The sequence below is a fragment of the Bubalus bubalis genome, chromosome 14 (genome assembly GCF_019923935.1).
Source record: "Bubalus bubalis isolate 160015118507 breed Murrah chromosome 14, NDDB_SH_1, whole genome shotgun sequence".
NCBI classification, from domain to species: Eukaryota; Metazoa; Chordata; class Mammalia; order Artiodactyla; family Bovidae; genus Bubalus; species Bubalus bubalis.
This window is the reverse complement of record NC_059170.1, coordinates 25,762,606-25,776,157: the sequence shown is the minus strand read 5'-3', so window position 1 is coordinate 25,776,157 and position 13,552 is coordinate 25,762,606.

The following is a 13,552-nucleotide window of genomic DNA, read 5'->3' as shown; positions in this document are numbered from 1 at the left end:
GAAGCACGGGCCTTTCTGGGGCCTGTGCAAGCGCGTGCCATGTGAAGAAAAATGATCGGCTCTGAAATTCGACACGAAAGCAGCAAAATCAAAATTAATAAGTGCTTCATTAAACGCCTGCCAAAGGCAGCAGTGAGCCCCGCCGCCCCACCACCCGCTCCCGCTGCTCCTTGGCTGCAGTGTTACGATGTCATCGTCATAAAATCTTCATTACGTTTGCGAAAACAGTTGCGAGAATTCCTCAGGATGCTATTGGTTCTGGGCGGGATCAGGGTAATTGCGACGTTGATGAATTACCCGCCAGCCAGATAATTGAAGAAGCAAAATCATTAAACTCCTTTCAAATATTTTTACTGCCAATAAATTACAGTTAAAGTGTGGGTGTGTTTTAATTTGTGGGAGATGATGGGGAGTGAGGCATCCGAAAGAAATTCTTCCTAAGGGTTCCCATACTTCTGATGTTACCCACCCACTGTAGGGGGCCCCTGAGATGCTCAGAGCGAGCGCCACAACCTGCGAGAGCCCAGGGACTGCCTGTCAACAAAGGCCCAGTCCCTCATCTCAGACATCCTTGTCACACTTCCAAGACCACTTCCCCCATTCCCCCCTCCTGCAAGGAGCACCCTGTTCCCCTGAATGCCCATGGCTGAGGGTGCCAACTGGTAATTACATGCAGCAACACATCCAAACAGCACCGCGGCGCTGATTAACCACCTGGTTTGCAGACACAGTTCAAAGGGACACCTGGAAGGTGGGCCACCATGACCAGCAGCAAGGTTGCCCTGGCAAAAAGATACTCCCTGAGTCAGAGCATCTCTGCTACCTGCCACCCCACAGCCTCACTCACCTAACCCAGTTTCTGAGGCTTTCAACCTCCTCAGTGAAAATGAAGGGACAGCAAGGGGCAGCCTTGAAAGGGCTCATGGGACCCCACAGCTCCATGAGGGGCTACCAGGCTGACTTTGACTTCTGGAGCCATTTGGCCATGACTGGAGACGTTTGGGGTTGTCCCAAATGAGGCAAAGGGGCAGCTAAGAGCATCCAGTGGGTTAGGGTTTGGGATGCTGCAAAACCCTCTGCGGTGTACAGGACGACCCCACAACACTGGATGGCCTGGCTTCCACGACCAGTAGCACCGTGGTTGGGAATCCCCGCCCTAGGGAACCAGCCAGACCAAAGCGGCCTGCCTCCTGAAGGGTCTTTCTTGTGGACTATTGGACTGTTTACAACTCAGAAGGGCAGGAAAACTCAAGTTGAGGGACCTCACGTCTTCACTTCACACATTACACCCAGGTCCCCTGGCTGGAGGAGACACTGTGTGGGGTCTCACAGACGGCAGAAACCCACTGCAACTAGACATAATTTTGATGGAGTCAGACCCCCAAATGAGGTCGTGAATCACCCACTTGCCAGAAGAAAGAGCTCTCCGTTTCTAAGCCATAAATTAAGGGACCCGGCCTTCCAGCGTCCTCCATGGCCTCCAGACCTCCCCCCACCCAAGTGTGTTCATGCCTTTTCTTCCCCACAAACATTCTCTTCTTTCACCTAGATTTCCCTTTTCAGGAGAGTTGATTTTGTCTGTGGCTGGTTTTAGATTATTCTTTCAAATAAAATAACATCAGAAGAGATTAATCATAGCCTGCAACAGAAAGGAATGGAGCCACATCCCACTGTGACCTTATGATTTCCACCACAATTGCCTGCCCAGCCTCAGGAAGAAGACATGGCCCTGGGTGGGTGGAGAGTTTTTGCCAAGCGGCCCTCGGCTCTGAACCCCACTCCTTGCGGTGACTATGACAGCTTCTTGGATTTATGAATTAAGTGGCGACCTCATAAGCATGAGTTTGGAGCCTCACAATGGAAATAGTGATAATAAATACCACTCATCAGCAACTACGCTATCAGATATAATTTGGGGGCTGTTGGTGGAATTGCCTTCCGCCAACAAAGGTATGAGATTAGCCCTCTGAAAAACAGTGACTAATTCCTGTGCTACTATGAGCAGGGCTGATATTGACTCTATTTTCCAGAAGATGAAACTAACACAGAAAGGTTAGACAAAGCCTGGCCTGCTCCACAGGGAACTGAATCCGGGGTGGAAATTAGAACCCCAATGCTGTGGGCACCAGACAAGAGATAAAACGTTCATCCACATGATAAATTACAGTTTGAGAACTCCGTGTGTCCGTGTTCGGGCTTGAGAGCACAACACAGCCAATGATTCAAATAAAAATCATGATAGAGAAGAAAAAATGGTGGTTGGGGTGTGGGCTGCTCCGGAGAGAGGGTGGGAGTGGGCAGAGGCCTTCCTCCTAGCAGAATGCAGAAACCATCAGACTATAGCGAGAATTTACCCACCCAGCTACACCCCAGCCTTTTCCCTAAATCTAAGCCCCTTCCTTGAAATCAGAGACTCCAAGAAGCATCTTGGAAGCAGAGCCCAGTCCGCTAGTTCCAGGGCTCCCAGCTCGGCGGCAAGACACATGAAAGACCCAAGACTGATGATTATTAATCATAAGGAGCGAAGTTCTGAAAAATGACCCCTCACTTGCTTTCATAACTTTTCAGGAAACGCGGCACAATTATCTTTTCTCTTCTCTCGCTTAAAAGTTGAAACTGAAATTAATTTTTTTAAAAACAAGCCAGTTATAAAAGAAAACCATAATACCTTGCCACTGGGTAATTCCTCCTTGATTAATGACGGGGATGTTGATAAAACTGATGCCCACTAAACTCATAACAGATGAAGACCTCTGTCTGATGCTCGTTTGTGACCGGATGGATGGGTTTTCCAGGCAGAGAATGGACATTTGAGGGAGTGAGTTTTCTTATGAGGGCTTCCCTGGTGGCTCAAACAGTAAAGAATCTGCCTGCAATGCAGGAGACCTGGGTTTGATCCCTGAGTTGGGAAGATCCCCTGGAGAAAGGAATGGCTAGCCACTCCAGTATTCTTGCCTGGAGAATTCCATGGATGGAGGAGCCTGGAGGGCTGTAGTCCATGAGGTGGCAGAGAGTTGGGCACGAATGAGCAACTAAGCACTGCACAGCACAGCATTCTCCCTTCAAACGGGGAGTGGGTGGATTCCATGGTTGAAGGGTAAAGGAGGAGATGGGAAAGATGATGGATTTTTCCTGCTCAGAATTGACTCTTTTTCTAGTAATAACCCTCCATTTTACTTTAAAGGCTCTCAGTTCAAGAAGTTCATTCCAGGTGGCCCTGCAGCAGCCCTTCCCACCCTCCCCGCCTTCAGGGAAGGACACTCACCCTAGCCTGGACATTGGCTCTCGATTTCCTGCTCCTAGTATTGGAGATGAAGTGCTCTCTCTTGGAGGGGGTTATGAAACTGGCAGAATGTAAGCCTCGTCCTGCTGAAATCACTGGTAACACAAAAATGGAGAGCCTCCTGAGAATTGAGCCACTCTGGAGGAATTCAAGACCTGAGAACCAGCTGGGGCCACCACATACAGCTGGGCAGAGTGTGCACTGCACAAATCTTCCCATGGAAGGGGCAAGTGGGGCTGAAAACTAGCCCACGCTGTGCGTACTCATGTCCCCTTTACCACGTGCAAAACACCCCAACACACCAGTTTCTGCACAAGTCTATGAGCTATTATTAATATTACTATCATCACTAGAAACATAAGGGATGAAACACAGGTGGTCTGGTTCCAGAGTCTATGCCTTTAACCTCTAAGTTATTCTGCCTTTTGTCAGATTCCAGGGCAGAGAGCAGAATATTCAGGAGACTCCAGCCTGGCCAAAGGCAGGGAGGCAGAGACGATGGCCCATGGGGAGGCTACATAAATAATGAGGTCAGAACACGAGGGCCAGAGAAAGAGGAGCCATAAGGGTGATGTGATCAGACTTCTCTTTGGATTAGATTCACTTTTCCACTGAGTCACATACAAATGGCAAAGGGTCATACCCAGATTATATTAATACCAAGAATTACTACAAGTCAAAGAGAAGATACAAGTCACACTACACAGCTCAGTCGTGTCCGACTCTTTGCGACCCCATGGACTGTAGCTGGCCAGGCTCCTCTGTCTGTGGGATTCTCCAGGCAAGAATACTAGAAGATACAAGTAACCTAATGCAAAGAAATGAGCAAAAGACCTGAACAGGCACCTCACAAAAAAGATATGCAAACAACCAATAAGCAAATGAAAAGAGACTCAACCTAATCAACCATCAGGGAAAGGCAAGTTGAAGGCACCGTGAAGTGGATGCAACCTGAATATCCATGGACAGGAATGGATAGAGAGGCATGCATCTGTACAATGGGAAGCTCTTCAGCCTTAGGAAGGAAGGGAATCTGGACACCTGCCACAACGTGGATGAACCTTGAGGACAGGATGCTCAAGGAAATAAGTCAGACACAAGGACACATACTGCATGGTTCCACTTGCACAAGGTATCTAAAATAGTCAAACTCATAGAGACAGAGAATAGAATGGGGTCACCAGGGGCTGGGGTGGGGGGTGGGTAGGGAGCACGGAAAGATTGCAAGCTGTTGTTTGATGGGTAAAGAGTTTCAGTTTTGTGAGATATAAAATTTCTACAGATTTATTGCAGGTTACTTAATGTGTGTGTGCTCAGTCATGTACGACTCTTTGCGAGTCCATGAACTATAGCTTTCCAGGCTCCTCTGTCCATGGAATTTTCCAGGCAAGAATACTGTGGGTTACCAGTTCCTACTCCAGGAGATCTTCCCAACCTAGGGATTAAACCCATGTCTCCTGCATCTCCTGCACTGGCAGGTGAATTCTTCACTGCTGCACCACCTGGAAAGTCCCAATAGTTAACACTACCATGGAATATACTTAAAAATGATTAAGATGGTTTAAAAAATTGAACACATAAAAGCACAGGAAGATACTATATCCACCCAGAGAACGATAAACTAAAGACACAAAAATAAACACAAAACCACCAGACAGCAGCAAGTGTTTCAAGGGTCTAGGGCAGCTGCAATTCCGGTCCACCGGCGGCAGGCAGGAAAACTAGGAGCACGGCTTCAGAAAACTATCTGGCCATCTATAAAAACTGACCATACCCTATAACCCAGAAAATCAACTTGTGCCAACAGAAATAAACTTGTACAAGAATATTTATATAAGTGTTGTTTGTAGGAGCTTCCCCAATAGAAACAACCCAAACAGCCATCAAGAACAAAACGGGTACACAAATACTAGCAAATTCATCAACAGAATACTATATGGCAAAGCAACAAAAGAACTATACCCACACACAACAGCACACTTGAGTTTCATTTTATAAATGTTGTACAATACAGACTGAAGTAAGTCCAAAAGAGAAAAACAAGTATCATATATTAATACATATATATGGAATCTAGAAAAGGTATTGATGAACCTATTTTTCAGGGAAGGAATGGAGACTTGGATGTAGAGAATGGACTTGTGATCACAGTGATGAAAGGAGAGAGTGGGACGGATGGAGAAAGTAACATTGACACATATACACTGCTGCTGCTGTTGCTGCTGCTAAGCTGCTTCAGTTGTGTTTGACTCTATGTGACCCCATAGATGGCAGCCCACCAGGCTCCCCCGTCCCTGGGATTCTCCAGGCAAGAACACTGGAGTGGGTTGCCATTTCCTTCTCCAATGCATGAAAGTGAAAGTGAAAGTGAAGTCGCTCAGTCGCGTGCGACTCTTAGTGACCCCATGGACTGCAGCCTACCAGGCTCCTCCGTCCATGGGATTTTCTAGGCAAGAGTACTGGAATGGGTTGCCTTTGCCTTCTCCAACTACCGTGTGTGAAATAGATATCTGGTGAGAAGTTGCTATGTAACACAGGATGCCCAGCCTGGTGTTCTGTGATGACCTAGGGGGTATGATGAGGGGGAGGGGTGGGAGGCTAAAGAGGGAGGTGATGTATGTATAATTATGGCTGATTTGCATCGTTGTATGGTAGAAACCGACATAGCATCGTAAAACAATTTCCCCCCCAATTAAAAATAAATTGAAAAACATAGTGATGTTAAAAAAAGAGAGAGGGAGCAGGGGAGAGAAAGAAGTGAAGGACAAACAGGGAACAAAAAGGAAGAACTCTATCTATTGTCTGATATTTCAAAGGTCTTTTTCAGATCCTAAATAGAAGACTGGGGATCACTTGTTTAGTGCCACTAAAAAACTTAATCTCGTCTAGAAAATGTAGCTCATGGGATTTCTACCTGTACAGTCTTAACCTTGCATGGAGGAGGTGGTCGATGTTGGCCCCAGTGAAAGTACAAAGTAGAATTTAGCAAACCTGTAGGCCGTACATAGTATCTGTGTTCTATAAATAAAGTTATGTTAAAACATATATCAAAAAAAAAAAAATGTTGGGCAAAAGGAACCAGATGTAAAAGAACACAATCTCAATTACTCTCTGCTGTGGTGGTGGGTGGAGAAGCTGTAAGATGTGTTAGTGAGCAGCAAGGGTTGGAGGACACTGACCTGCGATGGGGATGCCCAGTGAAGGGCCAAGCACCATGCCCGGGCCAAACAGCTTCATCCTCCTAATACCCTTCGGAGGAAGGGCCATTTTCTAGATAAAGAAGTTGTGATATATACATACAGTAGAATATTACTCAGCCATGAAAAAGAATGAAATAATGCCATGTGTAGCAACACGGATGGACCTAGAGGTTATCAAACCAAGTGAAATAAGACAGAGAAAGACAAATATCATGATATTGCTTATATCTGGAATCTGAAAAATGATACAAATGAAATTATTTACAAAACAGAAACAGGCTTGCAGACACAGGAAAAAAAAAAAACAACAACTTATAGTTACCAAAGGGGAAAGGTGGGGAAGGGATAAATTAAGAGTTTGGGATTAACAGATACACACCACTATATATAAAATAGATCAGCAACAAGACCTACTACATAACATAGGAGACTATACTCAGTATCTTGTAGTAATCTATAATGAAAAGAATCTAAAATGTAATGTAAGAATCTAAAAAATAATGTATATATATTTATCACTTTCACACACACTTACGTATGTATGTATAACTGAGTCACTTTTCTGTACACTTGAAACTAAGACAACATTGTAAATCAAAAAAAAAAACAAAAAAAAAACAAGCCCACTTTGTACCTGGGCCACTTGACCTTTAAGAAAAGGTTTGCCAAGTCTTGGTTTAACCAATCAGAGAAGAATCATATTTGGTGATTTAAAAATACACTGATAAGGATGTGCACTCTGGTTGGACAAAAAGAACTGCAAAGAGATCTTAAACTCTTTTTAGGAATAATGATCTTGTTAGTGATAATATTGCTATCATTACTTTGAAATGGCTACACGAAGGGCTTCCCTGGTGGCTCAGCAGCAAAGAATCTGCCTACAACGCAGAAGACTCAGGTTCGACCCCTGGGCTGGGAAGATCCCCTGGAGGAGGGCATGGCTACCTACTCCAGTATGCTTGCCTGGAGAATCCCATGGACAGAGGAGCCTGGTGGGCTACAGTCCATGGGGTTGCAGCTCAGACTCGACTAAGCGACAGGGCACTCAGCTACACAAAACCGAAAGACAGTTATTTTAATTATTTGCAGCCTAAGAGAGAAAAGACCTATTGATACAAATATAAAATCACAGCACTCAAATACTCACGGTCAGGACACATGTGTTGGTTGGGGTCCAGCCTATGGCGCCTGGCCCCTGCGTGGGGGGCTTGTGCTTGTACCTGTCCTTCTCCCCAGGATGTTCTCCCACAGCCGCACCCCCTCCACCCCACTGCCCATGTCCTAGTCACCCTCGCTTGCCCTTCAAACCTCCGCTCCAAACTCACATTCTCAAGGAAGTCTCCGCAAGCCCTCAGACCCTCCAGGGTGTCGTGTCAGCCTCTGGAGAGAGCAACTGTCATTGGCTGTGTGTGTGTGTGTGTGTGTGTGTGTGTGTGATGACTTGTGACCACAGGTCTGAGTCAGTGCACCCATCAGCATATTCCCCACCCAGCAATGCCTGGCACATGGGAGAAGCTCCATACAGATCTACCAAGCGAAATTATAAAGACATCATAACAGCTAGCGTTTACCAAGCACTTACTATGTGCTGAGCTACAGTGAGTGTTCTCTTACCTCATCCTCTCCCCAGTAATAATCTAACATCTATGGAGAGCATACTCTCCACCAGGCCCCACCCTACACACTGTACAGATAACCCCTTACCTTCTTTGCCTCAATTCCGTGCATCTGGGATGGACACTGGCACATGGCCCTCTGGCTGGTTTACTGCACCTTGTTATTCCACCAAAAATGAACCTAGGTACTGCAGTGAAGGTATTTTATAGATGAGTGACCACTGACAGGTGACTTTTTAAAAATGTTTTATTGGAGTTCAGTTCAGTTCAATTCTGTTGCTCAGTCGTGTCCGACTCTTTGCAACCCCATGAACCGCAGCACTCCCTGTCCATCACCAACTCCCAGAGTCCACCCAAACCCATGTCCATCAAGTCGGTGATGCCATCCAGCCATCTTATCCTCTGTCATCCCCTTCTCCTCCTGCCCTCAATCTTTCCCAGCATCAGGGTCTTTTCAAATGAGTCACCTCTTCACATCAGGTGGCCAAAGTATTGGAGTTTCAGCTTCAATATCAGTCCTTCCAATGAACACCCAGGACTAGTCTCCTTTCGGATGGACTGGTTGGATTTCCTTGCAGTCCAAGGGACTCTCAAGAATCTTCTCCAATACCACAGTTCAAAAGCATCAATTCTTCGGCGCTCAGCTTTCTTCACAGTCCAACTCTCACATCCATACATGACCACTGGAAAAACCAAAGTCTTGACTAGACGAACCTTTGTTGGCAAAGTAATATCTCTGCTTTTGAATATGTTGTCTAGGTTGGTCATAACTTTCCTTCCAAGGAGTAAGCGTCTTTTAATTTCATGGCTGCAATCACCATCTGCAGTGATTTTGGAGCCCAGAAAAATAAAGTCTGACACTGTTTCCACTGTTTCCCCATCTATTTGCCATGAAATAATAGGACCAGATGTATCATTGCTTAATAATGTTGTGTTAGTTTCTGTTGTACAGCAAAGGGGATCAGCCAAACGTATACATACATCCCCTCTTTTTGTTATTTCCTTCCCATTTAGGTCACCGCAGAGCACTGAGTTGAGTTCCCTGTGCTATACAGCAGTTTCTCATGAGTTATCTATTTTATTCATAGTAGGTGGTACTAGTGGTAAAGAACCTGCCTGCCAATGCAGGAGACATAAGAGGTACAGGTTTGATTCCTGGGTTGGGAAGATCCCCTGAAGGAGGGCATGGCAACCCAATCCAATATTCTTGGAGAATCCCAGGGACAGAGGAGCCTGGTGGGCTACAGTCCACAGAGTAACAAAGAGCTAGACACGCCTGAAGATGCAGTGTACATACATTTTTCATTATTAATAGAGCATTTATGAATGCACACAAAGCTTGAGGGGAAGAATTTGGTGTTCTCTTACTTAATTTTCACAACACTCCTGCAGGACATATACTATTATTTTCTCACATTGTGCTCTTATTAAATGATATAGAGGAAGGTTACACAATTCCCAACGACCATAAAGTACCAAGAGATAAATGTGACACTAAATCCATCTCTGTGTCCCCAGATGCTTGGCTCTTCGCCACCCCACAACACACATGCAGCTAAGAGACTGGATCAGAGCACAGCAAGGCAACTTTCTGCATACACTTGAACTCCGTGTGCCCTTTTCTTTATTTTTGTGAGCTGTAAATTGACTTCATTCAGAAAACAAAATTTGAGAGGCTTCCTTGCTGGCTCAGTGATGAAGAGTCCGCCTGACAATGCAGGAGACTTGGGTTTGATCCCGGGTCCGGGAAGATACCACATGTTGAGGAGCAGCTAATCCTGTGTGCCTGTTCTCTACTGAGCCTGCATGCCGTAACTACTGAAGCCCGCACAACCTAGAGCTCACACTCCAAAACAAGAGAGAAGCTACTCCAATGAGAAGCCCAGGTACCGCAACTATGGATTGCCCTCTTCCAGCCACAACTGGAGAGAAGTCTGTGTAGCTAAGAAGACACAGCATGGTCAAAATTATATAAATGAATAAAACAAAAATTTTAAAAAGGAAAAGAAAAACTTTAAACTGACATTTGACTTTCACCCCCAATTTTATGGGTCATATGAGTAAACTTTTTACTCTGTTGTTGTTCAGTTGCTAAGTCGTGTCCAACTCTTTTGTGACCCCATGGACTGTAAGTCACCGGGCTCCTCTGTCCATGGGATTTCCTAGGCAAGAATACTGGAGTGGGTTGCCATTTCCTTCTCCAGGGGATCTTTCCCACCCAGGAATTGAACACACATCTCCCACATTGCAGGCAGAATCTTTACTGCTGAGTCATCGGGGAAACTTTTTTTTTTCTTTTTGCTCTAAAAAAAGTAAAAAAAATTAAATATCTTTTTGAAAAAACAAGACAGGTGCCTTTAAATAAAGGAGATGATCCATGATAACGTAAGGGATTCACCCAATTGGTTGAAAGGCAGAACGGAAGTTTCCTTGAAGAAGGTGGTCTGCCTGTGGACAGCAACCTCAAGCATCAGCCTGCAGATTTCAACTTACCCCCTCTCCATCCTGTAATCCAATTCCTTAAAATGCATCTCTTAGGGCTTCCCTGGTGGTCCAGTGATTAAGACTCCATGCTTCCAATGAAGGGGATACAAGTTCAATCCCTAGTCAGGGAATTAAGATCCTAAGATCCCACATGGTATGTGGTATGGCCAAACAATAAAAATAAATAAATAAATGTATCTCGTAATATAAATACCCTACTGGCTCTGTTTCTCTAGTCTAACCCTGACTGATACATTATCCAAATTTCTAAACAGAGAAACTGAGGCAGAGGAGAGTTTCTACGGCTGATCTGCAGTTAGCATAGTATAGGTTGAAGTACAGGCTCGGGCTGGGTTTCAAACCCAGGCAGTTGGGCTCCAGAGCCACAGTTAACCTCCAGTGCTCAGTCTCCAGCAACGAGAGCTTCCTCCTCCAACTAGCCTCCTTGATTAAAGAGAGGGATTGTCACAGGGGAACGGGGGGTTGGTGGGGGTGCGGATGGAGGGAAGAGGGGGTGGCAATGGAGAGAGGGGAGGTCTAGAAGAAAAGTTGAGTTAGAAATTCCTGCCGCAGTTGGCTGTGGGTTGAGTTGGGTCAAGGGTGGTGATCAATAAGATGAATACAGCATAACTCGAGTTTTTATTCCCTTTGTCGTGATGGATGAGGCCTTTGAAGCAACTGGCGGAGGCCTCACCCTGAGCGTCCAGGAAAGATTTGTGGACACGTTTATATGAAGGATCTCCCTCCAGCTCCCACGAGTGTTTAAGATGACTTGCTTCAAACCAAGATCAAAGAACAGGCTGGAGATATTGTTTCACCGATTTGTATAAATCAGCCAGACAAACCGTGGCCTCGACAACTACTGATGTTTCTCTGGTTGGAGGTAACTTGTTAAGAAACACGTCAGGCAGCTGCAAAAGTCCCAGTGCCTCCTTGGGAGAGAAGCTTCAGAAAGAATTGATCGTGCGCCGACTGGCTTCACCTTAACTATTCCTGAAGCCATAATTGAGAAGGCCCTGAGGTCCACTATCCATGTATCCTTCAACCCTTCAGCATGGATTGGAGTGATCATTTTTAATACTAACGCCTTCTATGTTTGTGGAATCTTCACATGGTCGAAGACACTGTCCCATATTAACCTCATAACAATCCAGGAGCTAAATGAGGGCAGCAAAGATGTCTGCCATCTTGCTGGTGGGATATTGAGGCTCAGAGAAGTCAAGGGTCTTGCCCAAGTTCAACAGACACATGACTGACAAAAATAAGGCTAAGCCGGGAGTTTAGCCCCAGCCCTAGCTGACTATTTCCTCTTTTTCTCATCTTGCCAGTGTTTGCTGAGTGCTTTCTAGATGCCCCATGCTAGGCTGACTACTTCCACCTTCTCTCACTCCTTAAAACATTTCCTGATCTATCCATTTTCTTAGGCTATGATATGGATATCTATGATATGGATATCTATCCATTTTCTTAGGTGATTCCAAGGTGGAGGTCGTGCAGAAGCTTCCTCATGCTGGTCAGAATGGCCATCACTAAAAAGTCGACAAATGATAAATGCTGGAGAGGGTATGAAGAAAAGGGAACCCTTCTCCTACACTATTGGTGGGGATGTAAATTGGTGCAGTCACTATGGAAAACAGTATAGAGGTTGCTTAAAAAAACTGAAAATAGAGTTGCCCTATGATCCAGCAATCTCACGCCTGGGCATATATCCAGATGAAACTATAATTCAAAAAGAAACATGCACCCCTATGTTCATAGCAGCATTATTCACAATACCCAAGACATGGAGACAACCTAAATATCTATCTACAGATGAAGGGATAAAGAAGATGCTGTACATATATACTATGCAATATCATTCAGCCATAAAAAAGAAGGAAATAATACCATTTGCAGCAACATGGATGGACCTAGAGACTGTCATACTAGGTGAAGTAAGTCAGAAAGAGAAAGGCTAGAATCATGATATCACTTATACGTGGAATCTAAAATATGACACAAATGAACTTATCTGTGAAACAGAATCTCAGGCATAGAGACTTGTGGGTCCCAAGGGTTAAGGAGGGGAGGGGAGGGATGGAGTGGTAGTTTGGGATTAGCAGAATCAAATTATTATATATAGGATGGATAAACAACAAGATCCTACTGTACAGCACAGGGAACCTTTATTCTATATCCTCTGATAAACCATAATAGAAAAGAATATGAAAAAGAATGTATATATTTATATAAGTGAATCACTTTGGCATACTAACAAAGTACACTGGAAATCAACTATATTCAGTAAAATAAACTTAAAAAAAAAAGGAAAATAACCCAGTCATTTCTCATCTGTGTGCTTCTAGAAGTGCCTCCCACACTGTGAAAACAGTTTTCAGATTGATGAAAACGAATAACCTCCCTTTACTGAGCACGTAGCATGAGTCATGCCCCATACCAAGCACTTTCTATGTATTTCCAGGCTCCTCCATCCATGGGATTCTCCAGGCAAGAATACTGGAGAGGGTTGCCATTTCCTGCTCCAGGGAATCTTTCTTACCCAGGGATTGAACCTAGGTCTCCTGCACTGCAGGTGGATTCTTTACCACTGAGCCACTGAGCCACGAGAAAAGCCAATTAGCTCTTTTAATCCTCTGGAGTGGTCACATTTGATTTCCAGTGTACAAAAGAAGAAATGGAAACATAGACTCGCTGAGGTCAAGTCCCTCACCCAAGGTTACACAGTCATCTTGAGGTGGAACGCTGGTTCCAACACTCCTGCCCCTACCCCAGGGTTTTTCTAGATTACAACCTTGCCTATCACCTCCCCCACCACCACCCCCTTTTTTTTTTTTTTTGCTATTTCCTTGTACTACCCTTGGTTTTATGTTATGAATTTATTATTTAAAGGAAATTATTTTTTATTAAAAAAAGTTAACTTTAAAAGAAGTCAGACAGCTTCAGATGCAGAAAGCTAAAAAGAGCATCAC